We start from the raw sequence: 23,866 nt of genomic DNA, 5'->3' as shown, positions 1-23,866 counted from the left end.
TTCTGGAATATATATTAGGATTGCTACCTGTTTGGTGGCCTAGTCAATAGCAGAAATTACATAGACATATACTACCATTACAGTATAATGTTAAGCTTCTACATTCCATTAGTTATACAGGCACTGACTCATATACAGAATCTTTTACACTGGGCTAAAAGGCCACAAGATTATTAAGACTGGATAATAAAGAACTATTGCCAATAAATAAATAGACAGAAATTCCTTGAAAATATAGCTTCATTTAGACAGTGACAGCAGCATTTCAAGGAAGACAGACAAAGAGGTAACAAAGAGAACAGTAACATATAACACCCCCAAACAAGGATAAGTAAGTCACAAAAAATACACAGAAGAAATTACAGACAGAAAATTAGCATGATGCTATAATCTCGAATATATTTTCTCATAGTGTATTGTGTGATGCATCAAACTCTGACTCTTAGGTATAAGGAAATAACAGAACATAGAACATTATATATATTTGTTGACTTGAGAAGTTCTCCCTTATGCAATTTGATTCACCTTTACTAGCATCTAATCTAACCTGGCCTCCATTCCATTTGAGATCAGAGAACACACTATCATTAAGAAATGGAGAATGCAATAAATAGCTACATGGAAAGCTTTGCATATCATGAAGGCAAGCAAAGGCCTGCAGCAATGGACTAACAGATTATATTATCATTCTGAGTCCCATGGGAAAAGAAAGAATGGTACAGATTATGGGAAGAGGGATGGGAATGCCTTGTACAAAAGTTATTTTTTTAAGGCAGAAACTTCAATGAAAGTACTTAGCCTGCCAGGGAGAGAGAGAGAGAGAGAGAGAGAGAGAGAGAGAGAGAGAGAGAGAGAAGCAGACATACAGAAAGAGAGAGATAGACTGACAGAGACACACAGAAACACACAGAGAGAGACACAGAGAGAGAGAGAAGCAGACATACAGAGACAGAGAGAGACAGAGAGATAGACAGACAGACAGAGACACACAGAAACACACACAGAGACAGAGACAGAGACAGAGAGAGAGAGAGAAAGAGAGAGAAGCAGACATACAGAGACAGAGAGAGACAGAGAGATAGACAGACAGACAGAGACACACAGAAACACACACAGAGACAGAGACAGAGACAGAGAGAGAGAGAGAAAGAGAGAGAAGCAGACATACAGAGACAGAGAGAGATAGACAGACAGACAGAGACACACAGAAACACACACAGAGACAGAGACAGAGACAGAGACAGACAGAGCCAAAGAGAGAGCCAGAGAGAGAGAAAGAGAGAGAAGCAGACATACAGAGACAGAGAGAGACAGAGAGATAGACAGACAGACAGAGACACACAGAAACACACACAGAGAGAGACAGAGACAGAGACAAAGAGAGAGCCAGAGAGAGAGAGAGAGAAAGAGAGAGAAGCAGACATACAGAATCAGAGAGAGAGACAGAAACAGACAGAGACAGACAGACAGAGACACACAGAAACACACAGAGAGAGACAGAGAGAGAGACAGATAGACAGAGAGAGAGAGAGAGAGAGAGAGAGAGAGAGAGAGAGAGAGAGAGAATCAGATTATTTGAATAACACTCCTTTGTTTGCCAGCATTTTCAGGAGATCAATTCAAACCCAGATTAAAGGCTTAGGTAAGGAAGATCAGAAAGAAGGAAACGGGGCATGGAAGGAACAGATGAGAGCATGGAATGGAGACTTAAACAAAGGATAATTGATATTGATTTTATGTACCCCCTATATGATTTGGGTTTTTTTGGGGGGGGGTAAAAGTTATATCTCCATCAAAGGAGATGCAAAGGCCCCAATGCCTACTTTATAATTCAAGGATTTAATCAGTTCTTCTTCCAATGTTGAAAATATAAAAACCAGCAGAAACTTAGTGTCATTATATCTGTGTCTGAAAATGTAACTAAATTTGCCCTTTTAAAATATTTATCATTAAAACCTATTTCTAGTTTCCACTAATATGTTTAAGCCTATAAAGTTGTTATTATTCACATGTTAGCAATACGATGTGAGATTTTAAAAATAACACAACCCGCAAGATTTGTTATAGATTCCTTTGTGTACATGAAGCCTCATGTCATTCCCACCTTTCTTTGGGTTGTGACTTTTTTCTCACTAAAGGCATACTTGCCAAATATTTTGAGACATTCTAAAATACCTGAGCTATTAAATATAGGCCTTCTTGATCTTTTTTGTTATATTTGAATTTCTATTTACCATATTGTGAGTTGATAAAGTTCTCGGATGCTTGTTTCGATTTTGGTTTTAGTTTCATGTGTATTTGCAAGTATCTTTGAGAAGTACAGTTTAAGGCTCATTGCATGGAGGGGCTCCACCAATAAAACCCTATAGGGAGTTATGCTCTTAAACCTCAGCTACCACCAGAAACCTAACTCATCTTTAATCATTCTTTTTTTTTTTTATTAACTTGAGTATTTCTTATATACATTTCGAGTGTTATTCCCTTTCCCGGTTTCCGGACAAACATCCCCCTCCCCCCTCCCCTTCCTTATGGGTGTTACCCTCCCCACCCTCCCCCCATTGCCGCCCTCCCCCCAACAGTCTAGTTCACTGGGGGTTCAGTCTTAGCAGGACCCAGGGCTTCCCCTTCCACTGGTGCTCTTACAAGGATATTCATTGCTACCTATGAGGTCAGAGTCCAGGGTCAGTCCATGTATAGTCTTTAGGTAGTGGCTTAGTCCCTGGAAGCTCTGGTTGCTTGGCATTGTTGTACATATAGGGTCTCGAGCCCCTTCAAGCTCTTCCAGTTCTTTCTCTGATTCCTTCAACGGGGATCCTATTCTCAGTTCAGTGGTTTGCTGCTGGCTGGCATTCGCCCCTGTGTTTGCTGTATTCTGGCTGTGTCTCTCAGGAGTAATCTACATCCGGCTCCTGTCGGTCTGCACTTCTTTGCTTCATCCATCTTGTCTATATGGGTGGCTGTATATTTATGGGCCACATGTGGGGCAGGCTCTGAATGGGTGTTCCTTCAGTCTCTGTTTTAATCTTTGCCTCTCTCTTCCCTGCCAAGGGTATTCTTGTTCCCCTTTTAAAGAAGGAGTGAAGCATTCACATTTTGATCATCTGTCTTGAGTTTCATTTGTTCTAGGCATCTAGAGTAATTCAAGCATTTGGGCTAATAGCCACTTATCAATGAGTGCATACCATGTATGTCTTTCTGTGATTGGGTTAGCTCACTCAGGATGATATTTTCCAGTTCCAACCATTTGCCTACGAATTTCATAAAGTCATTGTTTTTGATAGCTGAGTAATATTCCATTGTGTAGATGTACCACATTTCTGTATCCATTCCTCTGTTGAAGGGCATCTGGGTTCTTTTCAGCTTCTGGCTATTATAAATAAGGCTGAGATGAACATAGTGGAGCATGTGTCTTTTTTATAAGTTGGGGCATCTTTTGTGTATATGCCCAAGAGAGGTATAGCTGGGTCCTCAGGCAGTTCAATGTCCAATTTTCTGAGGAACCTCCAGACTGATTTCCAGAATGATTGTACCAGTCTGCAACCCCACCAACAATGGAGGAGTGTTCCTCTTTCTCCGCATCCTCGCCAGCATCTGCAGTCACCTGAGTTTTTAATCTTAGCCATTCTCACTGGTGTGAGGTGAAATCACAGGGTTGTTTTGATTTGCATTTCCCTTATGACTAAAGATGTTGAACATTTCTTTAGTTGTTTCTCAGCCATTCGGCATTCCTCAGTTGTGAATTGTTTGTTTAGCTCTGAACCCCATTATTTAATAGGGGGATTTGACACCCTGCGGTCTAACTTCTTCAGCTCTTTGCATATTTTGGATATAAGGCCTCTACCTGTTGTAGGATTGGTAAAGATCTTTTCCCAATCTGTTGGTTGCCGTTTTGTCCTAACCACTGTGTCCTTTGCCTTACAGAAGCTTTGCAGTTTTATGAGATCCCATTTGTCGATTCTTGATCTTAGAGCATAAGCCATTGGTGTTTTTGTTCAGGAAATTTTTTCCAGTGCCCATGTGTTCCAGATGCTTCCCTAGTTTTTCTTCTATTAGTTTGAGTGTGTCTGGTTTTATGTGGAGGTCCTTGATCCACTTGGACTTAAGCTTTGTACAGGGTGATAATCATGGATCGATCTGCATTCTTCTAAATGTTGACCTCCAGTTGAAACAGCACCATTTGCTGAAAATGCTATCTTTTTTCCATTGGATGGTTTTGGCTCCTTTGTCAAAAATCAAGTGACCATATGTGTGTGGGTTCATTTCTGGGTATTCAATTCGATTCCATTGGTCTATCTGTCTCTGTACCAATACCATGCAGTTTTTATCACCATTGCTCTGTAATACTGCTTGAGTTCAGGGATAGTGATTCCCCCTGAAGTCCTTTTATTGTTGAGGATAGCTTTAGCTATCCTGGGTTTTTTTGTTATTCCAGATGAATTTGCAAATTGTTCTGTCTAACTCTTTGAAGAATTGGATTGGTATTTTGATGGGGATTGCATTGAATCTGTAGATTGCTTTTGGTAAAATGGCCATTTTTACTATATTAATCCTGCCAATCCATGAGCATGGCAGATCTTTCCATCTTCTGAGGTCTTCTTCAATTTCTTTCTTCAGTGTCTTGAAGTTCTTATTGTACAAATATTTTCCTTGCTAGGTTAAAGTCACACCGAGGTACTTTATATTATTTGGGTCTATTATGAAGGGTGTCGTTTCCCTAATTTCTTTCTCGGCTAGTTTCTCTTTTGTATAGAGGAAGGCTACTGACTTATTTGAGTTAATTTTATACCCAGCCACTTTGCTGAAGTTGTTTATCAGCTTTAGTAGTTCTCTGGTGGAACTTTAGGGATCACTTAAATATACTATCATATCATCTGCAAATAGTCATATTTTGACTTCTTCTTTTCCGATCTGTATCCCCTTGACCTCCTTTTGTTGTCTGATTGCTCTGGCTAGAACTTCAAGAACTATATTGAATAAGTAGGGAGAGAGTGCTCAGCCTTGTCAAGTCCCTGCTTTTAGTGTGATTGCTTCATGTTTCTCTCCATTTAGTTTAACTTTAGCAACTGGTTTGCTGTATATGGCTTTTACTATGTTTAGGTATGGGCCTTGAATTCCTATTCTTTCCAGGACTTTTATCATGAAGGGGTGTTGAATTCTGTCAAATGCTTTCTCAGCATCTAATGAAATGATCATGTGGTTTTGTTCTTTCAATTTGTTTACATAATGGATCACGTTGATGGTTTTCCTTATATTAAACCATGCCTGCATGACTGGGATAAAGCCTACTTGATCATGGTGGATGATTGTTTTGATGTGCTCTTGGATTCGGTTTGCCAGAATTTTATTGAGTATTTTTGCGTCGATATTCATAAGGGAAATTGGTCTGAAGTTCTCTTTCTTTGTTGTGTCTTTGTGTGGTTTAGGTATAAGAGTAATTGTGGCTTCATAGAAGGAATTCGGTAGTGCTCCATCTGTTTCAATTTTGTGGAATAGTTTGGATAATATTGGTATGAGGTCTTCTATGAAGGTCTGATAGAATTCTGCACTAAACCCATCTGGACCTGGGCTCTTTTTGGTTGGGAGACCTTTAATGACTGCTTCTATTTCCTTAGGAGTTATGGGGTTGTTTAAGTGGTTTATCTGTTCCTGATTTAACTTCGGTACCTGGTATCTGTCTAGGAAATTGTCCATTTCCTGCAGATTTTCAAGTTTTGTTGAATATAGGCTTTTATCGTAAGATCTGATGATTTTTTTAATTTCCTCTGAATCTGTAGTTATGTCTCCCTTTTCATTTCTGATTTTGTTAATTTGGACACACTCTCTGTGTCCTCTCGTTAGTCTGGCTAAGGGTTTATCTATCTTGTTGATTTTCTCAAAGAACCAACTTTTGGTTCTGTTGATTCTTTCTATCCTCCTTTTTGTTCCTACTTGGTTGATTTCAGCTCTGAGTTTGATTATTTCCTGCCTTCTACTCCTCTTGGGTGTACTTGCTTATTTTTGTTCTAGAGCTTTTAGGTATGCTCTCAAGCTGCTGACATATGCTCTTTCTTGTTTCTTTCTGCAGGCACTCAGCGCTATGAGTTTTCCTCTTAGCACAGCTTTCATTGTGTCCCACAAGTTTCGGTAGGTTGTACCTTCATTTTCATTAAAATCTAAAAAGTTTTTAATTTCTTTCTTTATTTCTTCCTTGACCAGGTTATCATTGAGTAGAGCATTGTTCAATTTCCACGTATATGTGGGCATTCTTACCTTATTGTTATTGAAGACCAGTTTTAGGTCGTGGTGGTCAGATAGCACGCATGGGATTATTTCTACCTTTCTGTACCTGTTGAGGCCCGTTTTTTGACCAATTAAATGGTCAATCTTGGAGAAAGTACCATGAGTAGCTGAGAAGAAGCTATATCCTTTTGCTTTAGGATAGAATGTTCTATAAATATCTGCTAAGTCCATTTGGCTCATGACTTCTCTTAGTCTGTCTACGTCTCTGTTTAATTTCTGTTTCCATGATCTGTCCATTGATGAGAGTGGGGTGTTGAAATCTCCTACTATTATTGTGTGAGGTGCAATGTGTGTTTTGAGCTTTAGTAAGGTTTCTTTTACGTATGTAGGTGCCCTTGAATTTGGGGCATAGATATTTAGGATTGAGAGTTCATCTTGGTGGATTTTTCTTTGATGAATATGAAGTGTCCTTCCTTATCGTTTTTGATGACTTTTAGTTGAAAATTGATTTTATTTGATATTAGAGTGGCTACTCCAGCTTGCTTCTTCTGACCATTTGCTTGGAAATTTGTTTTCCAGCCTTTCACTCTGAGGTAGTGTTTGTCTTTGTCTCTGAGGTGTGTTTCCTGTAGGCAGCAGAATGCAGGGTCCTCGTTGCGTACCCAGTTTGTTAATCTATGTCTTTTTATTGGGGACTTGAGGCCATTGATGTTGAGAGATATTAAGGAATAGTGATTATTGCTTCCTGTTATATTCATATTTGGATGTGAGGTTATGTTTGTGTGCTTTTCTTCTCTTTGTATTGTTTCCAAGATGATTAGTTTCTTGCTTCTTCTAGGGTATAGCTTGCCTCCTTATGTTGGGCTTTACCATATATTATCCTTTGTAGTGCTGGATTTGTAGAAAGATATTGTGTAAATTTGGTTTTGTCGTGGAATATCTTGGTTTCTCCATCTATGTTAATTGAGAGTTTTGCAGGATACAGTAACCTGGGCTGGCATTTTTGTTCTCTTAGGGTCTGTATGACATCAGTCCAGGATCTTCTGGCCTTCATAGTTTCTGGAGAAAAGTCTGGTGTGATTCTGATAGGTCTGCCTTTATATGTTACTTGACCTTTTTCCCTTACTGCTTTTAATATTCTTTCTTTATTTTGTGCGTTTGGTGTTTTGACTATTATGTGACGGGAGGTGTTTCTTTTCTGGTCCAATCTATTTGGAGTTCTGTAGGCTTCTTGTATGCCTATGGGTATCTCTTTTTTTAGGTTAGGGAAGTTTTCTTCTATGATTTTGTTGAAGATATTTACTGGTCCTTTGAGCTGGGAGTCTTCACTCTCTTCTATACCTATTATCCTTAGGTTGATCTTCTCATTGAGTCCTGGATTTCCTGTATGTTTTGGACCAGTAGCTTTTTCCGCTTTACATTATCTTTGACAGTTGAGTCAATGATTTCTATGGAATCTTCTGCTCCTGAGATTCTCTCTTCCATCTCTTGTATTCTGTTGGTGAAGCTTATATCTACAGCTCTTTGACTCTTCTTTTGGTTTTCTATATCCAGGGTTGTTTCCATGTGTTCTTTCTTGATTGCTTCTATTTCCATTTTTAATTCCTTCAGCTGTTTAATTGTGTTTTCCTGGAATTCTTTCAGGGATTTTAGTGACTCCTCTCTATGGGCTTCTACTTGTTTATTTATGATCGCCTGGTATTCTTTCAGGAATTTTTGTGACTCTGCTCTATGGGCTTCTACTTCTTTATTTATGATTTCCTGGAATTCTTTCAGGGATTTTTGTGATTCCTCTCTGTAGGCTTCTACTTGTTCTCTAAGGGAGTTCTTCACGTCTTTCTTGTAGTCCTCCAGCATCATGATCAAATATGATTTTGAAACTAGATCTTGCTTTTCTGGTGTGTTTGGATATTCCATGTTTGTTTTGATGGGAGAATTGGGCTCCGATGGTGCCATCTAGTCTTGGTTTGTGTTGCTTGGGTTCCTGCGCTTGCCTCTCGCCATCAGATTATCTCTAGTGTTGCTTTGTTCTATTTCTGTCAGTGGCTAGACTTCCTATAAGCCTGTGTGTCAGGAGTGCTGTAGACCTGTTTTCCTGTTTTCTTTCAGCCTGTTATGGGGACAGAGTGTTCTGCTTTTGGGCGTGTAGTTTTTCCTCTCTACAGGTCTTCAGCTGTTCCTGTGGGCCTGTGTCTTGAGTTCACCAGGCAGGTCACTTGCAGCAGAAAAGTTGGTCTTACCTATGGTCCCAAGGCTCTAGTTTGCTCGCGGGGTGCTGCCCACGAGCTCTCTGGGGCGGCAGCAACCAGGAAGATCTGTGCAGCCATTCCTGGGAGCTTCAGTGCACCAGGATTCCAGATGGCATTTGGTGTTTTCCTCTGGAATCAGTAATGTGTGCAGAGTGCAGTCTCTTCTGGTTTCCCAGGCATGTCTGCCTCTCTGAAGGTTTAGCTCTCCCTCCCACGGGATTTGGGTGCAGAGAACTTTTTATCAGGTCTGTTCTTTCAGGTTCCTGCGGTGTCTCAGGCGCAGGGGTCCTGCCGCTCCTAGGCCCTCCCCCACGGGAACCCAGAGGCCGTGTACAGTTTCCTCTTGGGCCAGGGATGTGGGCAGGGGTGGGCAGTGTTGGTGGTCTCTTCCGCTCTGCAGCCTCAGGAGTGCCCACCTGACCAGGCAGTGAGGTCTCTCTCCCGCGTGGTCTGGGAGCAGAGAGCTGCTGAGGGCCGGGATCCACGGGTGTGGGACTCCAGGTAAACACAGGAAGTGCCCGGTCCTCGAGGAATTCTGCCTCTGTGTGTCCCGAGTTCACCAGGCAGGTCACTTGCAGCACAAAAGTTGGTCTTACCTGTGGTCCCAAGGCTCAAGTTTGCTCGCGGGGTGCTGCCCATGAGCTCTCTGCGGCGGCAGCAACCAGGAAGCACCTTTCCAGATTTAATCATCTTTAATCATTCTTAAGGAAACTAAAATCTAACTCAAACTCAGAAGGAACAAATAGTTTATCTTGCTTGCTGGTAAAATGGCATGTTAACTCTCGGGTAAAACTATTAGTGACTGACTTTGAATGTGATCTAAGAGGTTATTACCTTTTGAGGTAATAGCATTTGTATCCCGTTCCATATGGAGTTGTCTGGGTCTCATGACAGGTGATGTGAAAGGCTCCCATGAAACAATGGGGATGACCTTTGGCGAAATACCCAAGAGTGCAGATGGAACCTGAAGGGACTAACTCTAGTAGATAGACAAGGCTGCCAGAATTTTGACCCAAAATTTTTCCTATCTAAAAGAAATGCAGGTACAAAAATGGAGCAGAGACTAAAGGAAAGGGTATCCAGTGATTGGCCCAACTTGGATCCATCCCATAGCTAGGCACCAAACCATGACACTATTGCAAATGGCATGTTGTTCTTGCAGATAAGAGCTTAACATGACTATTTTCTGAGAGGATCTACTAGCCACATGATCATTTTTATCACATTAAACTACAAAAGGCTGCCTACTCTCTCCCTATCCAATATAGTACTCAGAGTCCTTTTCAGAGCAATTAGACAACAAAAGGATGTCAAAAGGGTTACAATTAGAAAAGAAAGAAGTCAAAATATCACTACTGGCAGATGATAAGATATTATGCTTGAGTGAGCCCCCAAAATTCCACCAGAGTACACCTAAACCTGATAAACAACTTCAGCAAAGTAGCTGAATATAAAATTAATTCAAACAAAATCTGTAGCCTTCTTCTACTCACAGGATAAACAGGCTGAGAAAGAAATTGAGGATGTGATGCCCTTCACAATAGTCACAATAATATACAATATCTTGGTATGACTCTAACCAAGTAAGTGAAAGACACATGTGACAAAAACTCCAAGCCTCTGAAGAAAGAAATCAAAGATCTCCAGTGCTCATGGATTGGCAGGATGAATATAGTTTTGTGTTTTTTTTTTAAAAAAGGTCTTCTTTTCGAAAACAATCTACAGATTCAATGCAATATCCATCAAAATTTCAAGTAAATTCTTCACAGAGATAGAAAGAGCAATTTGTAAATTCATTTGGAATAACAAAAAACCCAGGATAGCAAAAGCTATTCTCAACAATAAAAGAAATTCTGGGAGAATCACCATCCCTGACCTCAATCTATATTACAGAGTAACTGTATGGTATTGGAACAGAGACTTGCAGGTAGGTAAATGGAATAGAACTGAAGACTCACCTATGGTCACTTGACCTTTGACAAAAGAGCTAAAACCATCCAGGGAGAAAAAAGACAATATTTTCAACAAATGAGTTCAACCAGTGGTCACTATGTAGAAGAATACAAATTGAACCATTCTTATTGCCCTGTACAAAGCTCAAATCCAAGTGGATCTAGGACCTCCATGTAAAACCAGATATACTGAAACTAATAGAAGAGAAAGTGGGGGAGAGCCTCAAACACATGGACACAGGTGAAAATTTCCTGAACAGAAAGTCAGTGGCTTATGCTCTAAGATCAAGAATCAACAAATGGGACCTCATAAAATTGCAAAACTTCTGTATGGCAAAGGACACTGTCAATAGGACAAAACGGCAATCAACAGATTGGGAAAAGATCTATACCAATCCTACATCTGATAGAGGGCTAATACCCAATATATACAAAGAACTCAAAAAGTTAGAATTCAGAGAGCCAAACAACCCTATTAAAAATGGGTACAGAGGCGAATGCCAGCAGCAAACCACTGAACTGAGAACAAGACCCCCGTTGAAGGAATCAGAGAAAGAACTGGAAGAGCTTGAAGAGGCTCGAGACCCCATATGAACAACAATGCCAAGCAACTAGAGCTTCCAGGTACTAAGCCACTACCTAAAGACTATACATGGACTGACCCTGAACTCTAACCTCATAGTTAGCATTGAATATCCTAGTAAGAGCACCAGTGGAAGGGGAAGCCCTGGGTCCTGCTAAGACTGAACCCCCAGTGAACTAGACTGTTGGGGGGAGGGCGGCAATGGGGGGAGGATGGGGAGGGGAACACACATAAAAAAGGGGAGGGGGAGGGATTAGGGGGGTGTTGGCCCATAAACCAGGAAAGGGAATAACACTCGAAATGTAAATAAGAAATACTTAAGTTTAAAAAAAATGGGTACAGAGATAAAGCATTCTCATTTGAGGAATATGGAATGGCTGAGAAACACCTAAAGAAATGTTCAACATCCTTAGTCATCAGGGAAATTCAAATCAAAACAACCCTTAGATTCCACCTCACACCATTCAGAATGGCTAAGATAAAAAACTCAGGTGACAGTCCTTCTTAGAAGGGGGAACAAAATACTCAAGGGAGGAAGTACGGAGACAGTGTGCAGCAGAAACAGAAGGAATGGCCATTCAGACACTACCCCACCTGGGGATCCAGCACAAATATAGACACCAAACCCAGACACTATCGTTGATGCCAAGAAGTGCTTGCTGACAGAAGCCTAATCTAGCTGTCTCCTGAGAATCTCTGCCAGGCCCTGACAAATACAGAGTCAGGTGCTCCCAGCCAACCATTGGACTGAGCACAGGGTCCCCAATTAGGAGCTATAGATATGACTGGAAGAACTGAGGGGGTTTGGAACCCCATAAGAAGAACAACAATAGTAACACAGCCAGCCCTCCAGAGCTCCCAGGAACTAAACCACTGACGAAAGAGTACACATGGAGGATCCATGGTTCTAGCTGCAAAAGTATCAGAGGATGGCCTTATCCAGCATCAGTGGGGGGGAGTTCCTTGGTTCTGTGAAGGATTGATGCCCCAGTGTAGGTGAATGCTAGGGAGGTTAATTGGGAGTGGGTGGGTGGGTATGTGGGTAGGGGAGCACACTCATAAAAGCATAGGGAGGGAGGATGCGATAGGGGTTTTCCTGAGGAGAAGCCAGAAAGAAGATAACATTTAAAATGTAAATAAATAAACTATCCAAAAAATTAATAAATCAAAAACAGAGAATGACTAGAAGCAGGTTTACAAACTCTTAAAAATTTGACTGGAGCAGTTTCCTGAACTGTTGAAACACAAAATCTCATATAAATTTTATAGATCAATTATTCAGATTGCTTTTTTCATACTAAATAAATTCAGTTGATATAATGCTACTTAAGAAAAGTACAATCAGTTCTCTGATAAGTATATTTTTTCTTCTAAGGCATAACTTGAAACTGCACCTAATTAAAATTCAGAGCAAATTTTATTGGTAGTCAATAGGCAGCACTTCCTTGGGCCCAGGAAAACATCCTGTATGGAAGGGGTTTAGAGTTGGCTAGTAGGGGAGTAGGAGAAGTGGAGTGTTCAGAGTCATCAACGTACATTACTAATAAGTATTATTAACATCTAATTCAGCATAATATATATTAAGGTAAAAACATAGTAACATATCTCAACAAAAGATTAGTAGTTCCACAGTAAATTTGAATGAATAAAGTGACATAAATAAAATGGGTATTTTTAATATTTTAATTTTGTGGCTGATTTCTACCTTTCTACTTATAACCCACTCAATTTATTCCTACAAGCTTAATAATAAATCTTGATATTAATTACATGTCATATAATTGCCTGGCTTCCCTTGAAGATTTACCCTTCTGTACAAAATTTACAGTGTTTATCAATCTTCGCGGAAGCACATGCTGCATTTATTTGGCATTTCATTTATTCCTTAATATCAAGATAAAAATAGTAACATGTATTTTATTCCTTGGGCTTTCAATTTATAAACTTCATGTTTCTTCAATTGGTTACTATCGTTTGTATATATGTGTATAATATATATGTATATATTTATGTATACGTATATTGAGAGAGAAAGAAAAGTTACTTTTCTTGCAATACATTTTCTTGACCATGCTTCAAGAGCATAATGTAATTATATACATATGTATATATGTGTGTGTATATTTGTATAGGCATGTTTATATGTATATGTAAAACATATATACATGCAATATATAATATCTATAAATATATAAGTATGCATGAGTGTATGTAAACATATTATACTGACATCCATTATGTTCAATGCCAAATAAAATTTTAAAAAAGGAAAAAATAGCTTACATATTGTAAGGAAATTTGTATACTACATTATGGTTTAAATAACTTTTGATATACAGGGCATTTATTTGATTTTGGTGTTAGTATATGATTAACATTATCCAAATTAAAATTAATGCCCTTGTTTTGACTATCCAGCTATTTGAGCTTGGAGTATCTCATAGGGTAGTGAATTTGCTCCTCACACTTGAAGACAGGTATTGAGATATATTAAACCTAGAAAAACCAAGATACAGCCAAAAATATTGTAGCTCTTAGTATTTGAAGGCTACAGTAAAGGGACTCTGATTCTAGGAAGTCATTAAAATCATTAACCACCCAACCTAGCCTAAACTGGAAACATCATGTCCAATACTAGACTGTTTCAAAAATTAAGGTAAAAAATTATATAGAAAATTCACTTCAATGCCCAATTTTTTACTCGATACATGTCTGAATTGTCACATGCATCTGTCCACATATATTAACTTATATACATATCACAGACATACACACACACACACGCACACATAGGGCTATGTGTATATTAACCTTATGCAGATAATCTATTAATTTTCATTATTTGTAGGCACTATCTACATGAGTGCTTGCCATAAACTGACCATTTCAGAGACTGTACATATAGAAGTATGTCAATTTATTAAATCCAAGGAGTAGATCAAGTAAGTCCTTCTAAGTACATTCATCTTTCCTTCTAATTATTGAGTATTTTATGGAGTCATTTAACATTGGACATGATTTTCGGATGCTAGCGTTGGCATTCAAACTTATGTCAACTATGTAATTTTACTGCTAAATAATAAAATGTACAAGAAAAAGATGAAATATTATCTATCATATTGCTATTTAAAATTAGATAATAAGAATTTTGACATAAATCTTAATAACTGCTTTTGAATGTTAAATTTGTATTCTTTAATTGTAATTACTAATTATATTCTTTTAGACTTTATTGTATTAGTGTTGAATGATACAATAAAACTCAAATAGAACATTCAGGGTTTTCAAATTAACATATATTAGCATATATATGATGTGGTTCCTGCTTTGAATAAGACCATTTAGGTGAAAATATGGAGTCTTTCACTTAGCTAAAAAATGTTGAGAAAATTACTTAATGCTTTTAACCCCATTTTCTTCTGAAAATGTAAATAAAAATAGTTAAAACTCCATAGTTTGTTTTCAGGATAAAATTTCATATGCAACATTGCATTCAAGAACAGATTTGGAGACTTAATCTCTATTTTTAATGTTATCATTTTCTCCTAATTAATCTAGATGAAAATGTATTATTTTTTGTTTTAGGAGTATATTAATACATTTATTTATTCATACCTCCAATTTTTTAATGCTTATGGATAACAGATGATAAAAATACTATTTGCATAAATCTCAAGAACCTCTTTCAAACAGTCCCAGTCAAAATGCCAGATAATGAGGGAGATTGGTACCCTAGTTTAAATGTCTGGTTTCACTATTACATAATATAAGCAATATATATTATGTAATTTGTCTCATATAGTACATAAAATGGCATCTAACAGCAACATCATTGAATCAATAAAACAATGTAAATCAAAGCTTCAAAGCACCAATGGTCATGACAAAAAATAGGCTCAAAACGCAGTCAGAACAAAAATGCATGCAGTACACTAAGAATGTTCCAAATACTGTCTTACATAAGCAACAGACTGAACAAAAGATGAACAAAGATAAGACACAACTTTAATTCAAACTTAGTTCTTCTAAAAAATGAAACCAAACTGCCAAAGAAAATTGGAGTCAATGTGTTTTAGCACAGAACTACTCCCAGAGCAACACTATAATAATCTGATTTTTTTTTGCTAGAAATTTTCCAGTTACAATGAAGACATTTGTACACATGAAATATAAGGACACTTGTTAAGGGAACTGGGGAGATGTCTCAAAGGTTAAGAGGACTGACTGCTTTTCTAGAGGTCCTGAATTCAATTTCCAGCAACCACATGGTGGCTCACAACCATCTGTAATGAGATCCGATGTCCTCTTCTTGTGGGTCTGAGAACAGCTACAGTGTAATTACAAAATAAATAAATCTTTTTTTAAAGAAGGGATACTTGTTACAGTAAGACACTTCTTGCCAAAAATTTATGTTTTAATTTCATAAAGTATAGAGTTAATTCAAGTGAGTTAGTCTTGGAAGAATTTCCCATAAACTTTTTTTCAGTACTCTTTGCTCATCAGGGATGATTTTATGCTTGAAGATCATTGTTTAACATAGTTATGTAATCTACAGAAACTTAAATTATAAACTATAATAATCTGCTTTTGTATACATAAAACCAATGTTGACAAAACTTACCTGTCTGGAATGTTTAACTCTCCTCTGTGTTCAATATTCTATGTTCAAATTTAGAAACCATGTGGGAGATGTTAAGAGCTGGTATGCTTGAAGAACAAAACGCAGGCAGTACACTAAGAATGTTCCAAATACTGTCTCACATAAGCAACATAGCTCTCTAGGAGATTTTCGCTGGTTAAGGAAGTATTCCTTTTCAGACCAATTTGAGTACAGCCTCACTACTGAACAGCCACAAGTACCATAGATAAATTTCAGTTTATGTGGAGACCATAGCCACCAGGCAATTTTATCCTTCAGCTTAGAGTCCAGAATCTACTTGTCTGCCTGATAGTATTCACGGAACTATGATTTTAAATTTAGAATTTTTTAAGGTTTAGCCAAAGTGGGTATTACAGATAGCTAATTTCATGGTGATCCCTTCCACAGGACATATTTGTCACTGAACACTCTAACACAATATCACACATGAACTGCTCTTCAGGATAGGCAATAAATTTGCTTTTCTTTTCCCACTTTTTTGTATATGTTATTTTTTTACTTATTTTGTTCATAGGATATTTTATGTATTTACATTTCAAACGCTATTCCCTTTCCCCCTCCCATTCCCTCTTCCCTCTCCTCCTACCCACCAACTCTTCACTCCCTACTCCCACCCACCATTCTCATCTCAATACCTTGGCATTCCCCTACAATGGGGAAACGAAACTTCACAGGACCAAGGGTTTCTACAATGCCATCCTCTGCTACATATGTGGCTGGAGCCATGGGTCTCTCCATGTGTACTCTTTGGTTTCCCAGGGAGTTCAGGGGTAGAGGTACTATTTCTTTTCATGTAAGCAATGCAAACCAAATTTTACTCTAAGCTTTGAAAATTAATTTGCACAATATTTTATTAATTTATTTTGAATCAATTAATCTGATAGTATAACTAAAAATTCTAGGCATTTTGTACCAACTTATGACATCTGTTTAGTGTTAATTAGAGAAAATATCCTCAGAAAACATTTTGAATGTTAGTAGGTAAATTAAATATGTATTTATCATATTGGCATACTTTACACATTGGTATACATATGGGGTCAGAATCATCAATAATCATTAGATAAATAAGTTAATTATCAACTTTGCACATTTGAATTTTCATTTAGTTTACATTCTCATGATACATGTCTGGAAAGATGAATAATGGTAAAATGACTTATAAAGAAAAATCATACACAAAGTTTGTTCATAGCTAATATAAACATATTAAATACTGCATGTATTTATATTTCACAATACACCAATTAATGTTAGTTGCTAATAATTTCTCATTAATATCATAATATGTCCATATCTTGGATTCTCAAGTTATGTTTCATTTTATTATACATAAGCATATGTGTAAATAATTTGAGAATTAATCCAGCATTGAGATTTGCCATTTGGAGACCAAAGAAACCCCATAAAGATACAGAGAGATTAAGTTGTAACAGAGTCAAATAATATAAATTGTTGTTCATGTCCCTGTTTGCTCTCTTTTTGCCTTACCTTGGGTATCATTTTTTTTTAAACTTTAACAATTATCGCTCAAGAAAGAACCATGACTTCTGTCTGCAAGAACAACATGGTATCAGTAATATGGTTAGTGTTTCATACACACCCATGGGATGGATTCCAAGTTGGGATAGTCACTGGACAGTCTTTCCTTCAGTTCCTGCTCCTTTTTTCCCTACATTTCTTTATATTTCTACCTTGAATTTTTATTAGCTTAAGAATGTAAGAATCAGAAGAAATCAGATAACTAGCCCATATCATGTCCCCTGACAATATGAAGAGTCCATAGATGCATATGGGCCTGAGTCACTACTGATCTGCACGTTAAGTATGTTTCACTGTATGTTCAGAAAGCAACTGATAGGAAATGAATTATTTCAAGGTTGGTGAATTCAAGTGAACAGTTGTTAGTCGTATTGCTTACTTTTTGTTTTGTTTTGTTTTGGTCTGGTTTGGTTTTGATTTTTTTTTCTTTTTAGAGTATTTTATTTTCTCTTTTTTTGGGATACTTTATGCATTTACATTTCAAATGTTATTCCCTTTCCCCCTTCTCCAACCACTCTCCCTCCCCCCTGCTTCTATGAAGATGTCCCTACCCACTCAGTCCTACCCAGTCCCACCTCAACCCCCCTGGCATTCCCCTACATCCGGGAAACCAGCCTTCACAGGACCAAGGGCTTCTCCTTCTACTGATGCCAGATAAAGCTGTCTTTTACTACATATGCTGCTGGAGCCATGGGTCCCTCCATGTGTACTCTTGGGTTGGTGGTTTAGTCTCCAGGAGCTCTGGGGGTGGGGGGTCTGTTGTATGATATTTTTGTTCTTCCTGTGGGGTTGTAAACCCCTTCAACCCCTTCAGTCCTTTCTCTAACTCCCCCATTGGGGTCCTTGTGCTCAGTCCAATTCATAGCTGTAAGCATCCTCATTTGCATCAGTAAGTCTCTAGCAGAGCCTCTCAGGAGACCTTCATATCAAGCTGTTAGCAAGCACATTTTTGCATCAGCAATAGTGACTGGGTTTGGTGGCTGCACATGGGATGATAGATGGAAACAGTTCTGGGTCAGAAATTTTGATGGGTTGGTAACCCCATCCCTCCACTGAGGACCCTGTCCTAATTGGAGGAGTTTTTTTCAGGCTCTACCTCCCCACTGCGGGGCATTTCTTCTAAGGTCATCTCCATTAAGTCATGGGGACCTCTCACATCCCAGGTGTCTGGGACTTTCTAGAGGTTTTTTCCACCTCTCCACCCCCCAGAGCTGCATATTTCCATTTATTCTTCTGGCCATATGGACTCCTCTGCTGTCTCTTCACATAACTGAACAAGCCACAGAAGATGCTAAAATGTATTGGGAGATAACTGATTAAAACTAAGAATGCTTGGAAATAAAAATAATAAAATCAATAGTAGTTTTTGGTTGTGCATTTGGTTTTTTAGGATTCCTTTGGATTTCAATATGTTGACTACCTTAATGAATCAGTTCTATATTTAATATAAAATAAATGAAATCAGATAAAAATGTGAGAGTGATCAAGATTAAGGGCTGTCCTCCCACAAAGAGGAGAAAGTAATCACTACGGGGTGTATTTATACTCTAGCGGAAAGTTACAGTGGTCAAAGAACAACTAGAAATGGATGCTTTGAATTTAACTGACTCTCAGCATTTCAGGATGAGCTGATGAGAACAATATCCATAGGTGATGTTCCCACATTCTTAGCTTGAATATGATTTTTTCAAAGGTCTCCCAAAGGGAGAATTGTGAATAAAGGAATCTTAACTCTGCATGACTGCTGACCTCTGCACTAGAATGGTGTATGCGTGGCATTTGAATGCTCATCAACACTGTACTGAGAGGAAAAACTGCAAGCAATGAATCTATTTCTGACAAGATAAAAGAAAAATGCCGGAATGCAGCGAGAACCAGATAGCATATCAACCATAAATCACATCTGAGCAAAATTCAGGAAAAAATGCACCCATCGTAGGGCAATGGGCCAGAACAGCCTCCTTGACATGGAGGGAAATGAAGAGAATGAAAGCTTTGGTGAGCTATGTATCAAACACGGGATGCTTTTTGGTAAACTCCCCGGTGATCATTTATAGATCCAACATTGTAATGTGAAGCTGAGTAAGCATCCCATGAAACAATTTACAAACTGGTTACATAAAACAAAGTGTGATATGATAGGCCGACAAGAGCATCATTCAGGGACCACTGATCAGGAAAGAAAACCTCAGGGTACAGAGAGGGATGTCTAGAATGGTCATAAATTGTGAAGCTGAGTGTGCGAAAACAGTTCAGCCAGTTTAGGTTAAAGCAGAGAGGATGAAGAGGAATAAAATCAAAAGGGCTGGGCCACCAGGAGGAAAGCAAGGCACCACAGGTGTTATGCATGCCGTGGCTTCTTGCGATTCAATTTACCCCTTCACTGAACTGCTGTTCACGCCACAACTTTATCTTCTTGTATCATAAGAATAGAAATTGGCTAATAGGATTTTAAAAATACCCCAATGGAGCCTTTGAGTTACTTGCCTCCTAGTAGCAGTTCCTCGGGCATCTAATGCTATCGATGTGTAACTGTCAATTTTTTTCTCCCCTTACTCTTTAAGAAGGCACCAACGAACACGTTTAACAAACACGAAGCTGACAACATCAGAGTCTATATTGTCTTTTGAATTCTGCGCACATCTTAAGCAATGGGGCAATTCAATTTATAGAATTCTATGTGTGTAACTTGCTATCTATATTTCTTAACATTTTCCAACATATGTCTCCAAGGCTCCTGGGAAGAACCAAAACAGAAATACCTATATTTCTGTAAGAATTATTTCTATAAGAATTAATATTGTTCCACTGTCATAGTTGCTACCAAACTGTTCTGAAATTTTCAGTACTCTCAAGAGAAACCTGTGAACATTTTCCATAGTGCTTTGTGGCACTTTATTTAATTATCTAATTCAACATTTATCATGTAGGTATCTTATAATCACAGGACAACTTGCATTTCTGTTTTCATACATACATCATTGCATAATAAATGATACTCATGAGTTCTTGAATAAACGAATCTGAATAATAAAATAGCTGAGTTAATAGAACTATTTCACTACTGATATTTTTAGTAAACTAACATCACTGCTGCAGGATGGACATTAAGCTTTATCCCATTCTTCTATTTGTTTGACTTTTAAGTTGATAATTATTTCTTCCACAGAAGGCTTCATTTCACATATTTCTCTTGAAATGGTAGTGTTGGGTAAATCTAATTATATCTGTCCTTTGTTAATTACATCATTTTAACAATTTCTCAAGTTATAACAAATAGACAAATCCAAAATCATAAAAATCCTTAGTATAATTTAAATTTAAAGTTATCCAGGGATTACAGATTAATAGTTCTGACATTAAAAGCTAAATTTCAGTTCAGGCACTATAATTATTTATACATTTTTGTATGAAAAGTTAATTTGCATTTTTAAATGAAGCAGAACAGCTAAGTTTCTTAATAACCTGTTTGCATTCCTACTTTTGAAATCTATTTCGGAATTGCAGAATATTAGGTTTTTAAATAATTAGCTATTTGTAAAGTGTTAAAGAACATGATTGCTGTAGAAGAAACTAATTTTGAAAAATAACTATTATCAGCTGATGCTTTAACTAAATATCCAACATTTAAATAATTATGTTAAATAAAACCATTGCAATTTTGAATATGCTACTTTCAACACTTAACTGAGACAGAGAAGGGTATCTAATGAGACTATCTAATTAGGTATCAGGATCTCCCAAAATGACTAGACTAAATAAAATAAATTTCTAGCATCAATACTTTTTATTGTATACACATTAGTAGGCATGGATTTCACATTTTATATATGAATTAAAAGTTACGTATAAACTGCTATGTCTCTGACTCTAAAAAAGTTGGAAGTAGGGCTATATGTGATCCTAGGCCCTCATATATCTATCTGCAAAATACTTGAGTATCTGGCATATTTTCACACTGGAAATATTAGAGAAAACAAAGAAAAGATCTCAAAAGTTTGGGGCTTTGAAAATGAAGTCATTTGTGGAGGATGTAAAAATAGAGTTTTATATGTTAGCTTTCACTAGTATAAACACTGATAAAAATCAGAGCGACAATGTAGGGATTTTTATTTTCTTTTTCTCCTTCAATACAAAAGGCTGACGCTGGGTTGCTTTTGCAAAACTCTCTAAGGAGAGAGCAGAAACTGTTTCAGCCCTGAATGACAGTATTACCCTTGTACACTCTTGTACACTTAGGCTCCTGCCAGGTAAACCTATGTAAATCCCAAAGGTAAGGAAGAGTTTTTGATGGCTGAATTTTAATTGCCAACTTGACATATTCTAGAATAATCCTGTAAGAGATTCTTAATGAAGAATTCTCTAGAAGAAGTTGGCTTGTAGTCTTGTCTTTTGTATTCCTCTCCTCTCAGATGTGTGTGCTATTCAAGACCTGTTATAAAAAGCACTAATGTTCGCTGAGATATTATATTGCATATGATTGCAACTTCATTCTAGCCAAACCACTACCTACTTATTTAGATAGTTAGGCATCAATTCCAGCTTTTCATTAGTCTGTGGGTTTTTTATTCTTTTTTCTATTTTTCAGAGCTGGGGACCGAACCCAGGGCCTTATGTTTGCTAGGCAAGCGCTCTACCACTGAGCTAAATCCCCAGCCCCTAGTCTGTGGTTTTTATGAGGTACATTATCAACCAAATTAACATAATTTCTGTTAAAGTCTATATTGTGTTGAAATATATTTTACATGTATTTATGTGTAGATACATATATTATATGTAACTTTACCTATAGATTTAAAACAATGACTTAACAGTTTTAATCCATTTGTTTGTGAAAATATATAGTGAATGAAAATACTACAAAGATACATGCTCCACTATGTTCATAGCAGCCTTATTTATAATAGCCAGTAGCTGGAAAGAACACAGATGCCCTTCAACAGAGGAATGGATACAGAAAGTGTGGTGAAATGTAAATAAAATATAACCAATAGAAAGAATTTGTTTCCTTCATCTCTAACTAGACTCCATCTATTTACTCATTAATTCTAAATTATTGGACTACATAAGTGAATGAAACAATAAACATTCCCTTGAAAGTAAAATATTCTCTACAGCTTTAAATAATGAGTGGCTTGGTCTCTGCTGAAACAATAATACAAATCATAACTTATCAGTTATCAATGACTGAAGAAATAAATACAGAGAGTCTTTAAGACAAGCAGTATCAGAGTGGTGTTTGAATTAGGACACAAGTAAAAGGCAAAATGGCTATGCTTACAAAGCTTTTATGATTTTTTACAGGGTAGTAACAGGATGAAAATATAACTAAATAAAAATAGATGAGCCAATTAAGGAGAAGGATATATGTTGTTTGCATTTGAGTTTATTAAGAACTAATAGAATACTTATCTAAATCTGGGTCCTTCACAGAATAAATTTCATCCATTCCCAGATGTTAGCTTTGAGGAAATATTATATAGTTTCTCAGATCTCGATTACTGATTTGTTGCTTCATCATCCTACAGAACAGGGAAAGAGAGACAGGCAGAAGGGAAAAAAGGAGTCAAATTCACCTATTATAATGGTGGTATTTCCATATAAGGCACAAGGTTCATGGTGTGACCACCCCTTAATGGTATCACATCATAAATGGATACTAGGACAAGTAAACTTAAGCATAAATTTTGGAGAAAACATCCAAAGTATGCAAATCGGTTGGTTGCATGACTGTTCAGTTTACACTGATTAATAATAATAATAATAATAATAATAATAATAATAATAATAATAACAACAACGGCAACAATAGCAAATGAACCATGAATGATGCCTTGAATCCAAGGCAAACAATGATCTAAGCAGAGGTAATGTCAAAGGGACTTTGGGGAAGGCTCATTTCTGGATTGTGCCTGATATTCACTCATGATGATGTGAGTTAGGAAAAATTCACAAGTAGCAGGCTTCATACCCCAGCCCAAGAGAGAAGATAAATCCCTGGAGTCCCTACCCACTGATGAGCTAAAGTTCAAAGAGATATCTTGAGTCTCAGCACGGAGGAGGCAGAGGCTAGTCTATCTCTTTAAATTGAAGGCCAGTATTGTCAATACAGTGAGTTCTACGATATTCTTGATTGATTAGTGAGACTTTTATCACAAGTATATACATATCAAAAGTTAATAAATAGGGGGCTGAAAAGATAAATCAGGAGTATGATGCAGTTGCTGGCCGTGCAGAAGACTGACGTTTAGCTGCCAAGAATTTACACAGATGCTCAAAACCATGTGTAAGTCCAGTTCAAAGGGACCTGAAATCTACTTCTGACCTTCACAGGCAACAGGCATGCATACAATGCACTCAAACACATATAGGCCAAAGATTCATGCTCAAGAAATTAACATAAATAAATCTTTTACTTTAAAAAAACATTATAATGGTTATGGAGGAAATTTAACTCTGACTCCTACACACACACACACACACACACACACACACACACACACACACACACATTCTTGTATACATATGTATATACACAAACACATAATACACATTGAATATAACTATCATAAAACAGAAGATCCATAATTTTTAAAATTATATTGATTTATTTATTAATTTTGTATTTATGTGCACATGCTTGTATAATTTTTTGTGCGTG

This window comes from Rattus norvegicus, chromosome 2 (assembly GCF_036323735.1).
Source record: "Rattus norvegicus strain BN/NHsdMcwi chromosome 2, GRCr8, whole genome shotgun sequence".
Taxonomy (NCBI): Eukaryota; Metazoa; Chordata; class Mammalia; order Rodentia; family Muridae; genus Rattus; species Rattus norvegicus.
The sequence above is the reverse complement of the archived record's forward strand: the minus strand, read 5'-3'. Positions refer to the sequence as shown.